The following is a 3732-nucleotide window of genomic DNA, read 5'->3' as shown; positions in this document are numbered from 1 at the left end:
GCAGGTCTCTCTCGTTGCCTCCTGCCTCATTCATGTGTCCCTCAAGTGCTGAAGCCCACAGCCATCCTCCAAGGACAGACGCTCTGGCATGGGGTTTCAGGGGTGTGAGGTGAGCTGTTGTGGCCAGGCTTGAGTGGGCAGGGATGTGCCTGGCTGTAGCTCCAGTCTGGACTGGGAGCTGTGCAAGTGTCACAGCTGGGCTGAGTGCTGCTAATGAGGTTCGCAGCCCCATTCCCCAAGGTCGGAGCTTTGTGGATGCTGCACACCTCGATGCTTGTGGCTGTGAGCTCAGCAGCACAATAAAGGAGCTACTTTATGTTTATCTTATGTTTGGAAATGCTTTTCCTCCATGGAGCACTCAACTGCTGAGCTGTGTTCGCATGGGACAAAACAACCCTTATCCCTGGGTAAGTGAAGCAAAGCGACTTGCAGAAGGTCCATTGCTCTAAGAAACCCCGGGCTACAACCTCCACCTTGCTCTGACCACTTGGGCAGCAGTCTGGACCTGCACTGCTGCTTCGCAAGAAGCCAAGTGCTGGAATCGAGGGTCTGGTTAAATGTGAACTGGGGTGGCTAAAATCCCATGAGTGGATGTAGCGAAGTCAGGATGGCTGAGGCTATGGGAAAGGGAAGCCGGGGCATTGGAAGTGGGCAGTGCAGGCTGCTCGTGGTGAAGGAGACACTGCAGACACTAACTTGCCCTGGCAGCAGCACTTCTGCCAGTGGCAGATTGTGAGGCTCTCTGGATCCTGGGGCCCTGTGGTGTTGGTGGCTGAAAGCACCTGTAAGGGGTTGGGGGGAGTGGGATGGGGGTGAACGCTGCAGCTGGGGCAGCGCCAGCCTCTGGGCTTGCCTGCGTGGGAGGGCTGATGGATGCTAAAGAAAACATATGCAGCACATTGAGCTGCCTCTTGTGTTGCTGTTTCTGAGCTGCAGGGTAGTGACACACAGAGAAATCATCCTTCAGGTACCTGCAGCACCTACTTTGGATTAAAAAATCCACAAAGCAAACAATGAGGAGGAAGAGCTCAGCGGAAGATGGTGCAGCTCACGTACACGTGTGCTTAAATCAGCGCAGCCCAGGTAGGTGAAGCAGTAGGGGATCACTCAAAATTGATGTATGATCAGTTTTTTAAAGGTGAATGAGTCTGTGCAGGACTGTGGTGGGACTGTGAGATATCTCCCTGCAGGATCCAAGGTCCTGCATCAGGTTTTGTTTCAGAGGGGATCAGGGGCTGTCCTCTGTTTTTCTGCTCTGGCAGGTCCACTAACCAGGGCAGGGAGCGGAGATCCTCCCACCAGCACTCCTGCCCTTGTGTTTAAGTTATGGATTTTATTGTTCCAATAACTTTTATCTAAATGTCTTTTTGGGGGAGGGAGGAAAGAGATAAGGAGGGAGGAGGCTGAGGAAAGAATGTGCTTTTGGACTCTGCTAAGCCTCTAACTTATCACTGGAGCTTGCCATGGGGCTTCTTCGGCATTAACAATCCCAGAGGAGGACTCAAGGGGGAAATGGCAGAAAGGGCTGGGGTGAAGGAAAACCTGGGGAAGGATCCCCCAGAGCAATGCTCTCCCTACCCCATGCTGATCTGGGGCCCTCTGCCAGCATATCTGATGAGGCTCAGTTTCCAGGAGGGGGAACTAGAACAGAGGTGTGAAAAGATTGGGACTGAAGAGCTCAACTTAGAATAGGGGACACCTCCTGCACCCTCTTGGATGTTTTAGGGTGTTTCTGGTTTGGCCCTCGCCTGTACAGCCTTATGTGAGCAAAAGGAGTATTAATTTCTGCCAGGAGGATTCATGGAGTGGGAGCAGGAGGCACTTCTGCTTGCTGTGGGAAAGGAGGAAGCTGGGCAAGTGCCTCAGACTGGATCATGGCAATCCAGGATATGTTTAAAGAGGGGGAAATAAACAGGGACATGGTACCTGCGGGTCTGGGTGATCAAAAATTTTCACTGCCTACCAAAGTGCTGTGGTGAGGTGGTGGCTGTCCCCTACTCCCTTCACCTCTCTGCCCGTGTGCTCTGCCCAACTGGCTTTTTGCTGCCTGGTTTGACTGGGCAACAGGTACCAGCCTGCTGGGAAGGCAGCAGGTCATGGTGTGGCAGTTCTGCAGCCTGCTCATTGGGCAGAACAGCGTCAATGTAGGGGGCTGATGCACCTGGGGTGTGGAGAAACCCTGGAGCTTCAGCGAGGAGGCAAAGGCAGAGCAGCTTTAGTAGCATCTCTAGCCATGGAAAGCAGCTGGTGGTAATTGTAGTTCAGGGTTTGAAGAGGACACTTACATGGACCAGATGATGCCGTTCTCTGCCTGGAGATCTCTGGTCCTCTTGTCACTTTCCACAGTCTCTTGCTGCTGGATACCTGAGCACTGCAGGTCAAAAGGGGAAGCATGGATGAGCACCAATGCTGCTCTCTGGACTGGTCCACCTGATCTGTTTCTTGTGGCCCTTATCTCCCAGCAGCTGCTCTTCAGCATGCAATGTGTCTCAGGTGAGAGCACCTCAGAAGGGGCAGGTCTGCAGGGTGCTGGCTAAAACACCTCCTACATTCTCACTCTCAGCCTACAGCAGCGAATGCTTGTTCTTTTATCTGCTGAGACCTTCTCTGGGAGGTCTCTAGGCCTGGGATGGCAGGAGGAGAGATCCTCTGGATCTGTGCTCTGAGTGTGACTTATCACCTTCAGGATCAATTTATTCGCAGCTTCTGCATCACGGCTTCAAGGTGGAAGCCGGGGAGAAAGGAGAGTGGAGGAGAGAGGCCAGATTACTTCATCTCCCAGAGGCTTCATTTGTGTCTGCAGGATGCAGCTGACAATTAATTTCCAAGGTGCTAATTTTGTGCTTGCTACTTCCCAGGCCCCAGAGACAGGCTGTCTCTGGTGCAGGATGCGTGCATGAGCAAGAGCCTGCATGTGAGCCAGGTTCTGACCACAGAAAGAGGTGAATAGTCTTGGAGTGGAACAGGAGACGAGAAATGGTGGTGTCAGGACATGGGTAAGCCATAGCCTCATTTCATTCCCCCTGATCCAGCCCCTTTTGTGTCCCCATGGGATACGTGATGGTTCTCATGGTGATGTGGCCTGTCCCATCCAGCAGAGATCAGGAGCAGAGTGGTCCTGTAGTGCCAACCTTTAGGGCTGGTAGCCATGGTGGCTTGTTGGTTGTCATCAGAGCAGACTCTGTAGTCCCCTTCCTATTTCACCGTGCTTGAATTTGCTTCCTGGTGAAGACTTGCATGGAGAGGTAGAGCTGCAGTGAGTGAAGAGGGATGAGCTTTCTCTATCCTATGAAGCACAGACGGATGGAGAAGCATTTCTGAACAAACAAGTCTCTCATCCCCATCTCCTGCAAGCTACATTATCAGAGCACCATCTCTGTCCTCTCTTCTCCTCCCAATGAACAGGAATTAAAAATACAACTAATAAAACCCTTTTTACTTTCTCCAGGAGGAGGAGGGGAAGGGAAAAAAAAAAGAGCCTTGAAAATGCTAAAGGACATAAAGGGCATTCATGAAAGGGTTGGATGGTGGTTATTGCAGCAGGGGGAAAAACATTATTTCACTGTGCAGATAAAAGGAAGTGGAAAAGCAGCATATTTATAGCTAGGGAGCCTGGATTCCTTGTTAAGCCGCTATTATCAAATTAATGTCAAAATGCATCAAACAGGCACGAGTGTTCTGGGCCCCTTATGCAAAGTGCTTGCAAATTGGTTACAAATACATTTGTTTACA

This window comes from Colius striatus, chromosome 3 (assembly GCF_028858725.1).
Source record: "Colius striatus isolate bColStr4 chromosome 3, bColStr4.1.hap1, whole genome shotgun sequence".
Lineage (NCBI taxonomy): Eukaryota > Metazoa > Chordata > Aves > Coliiformes > Coliidae > Colius > Colius striatus.
Note: the sequence above shows the minus strand (reverse complement) of the source record.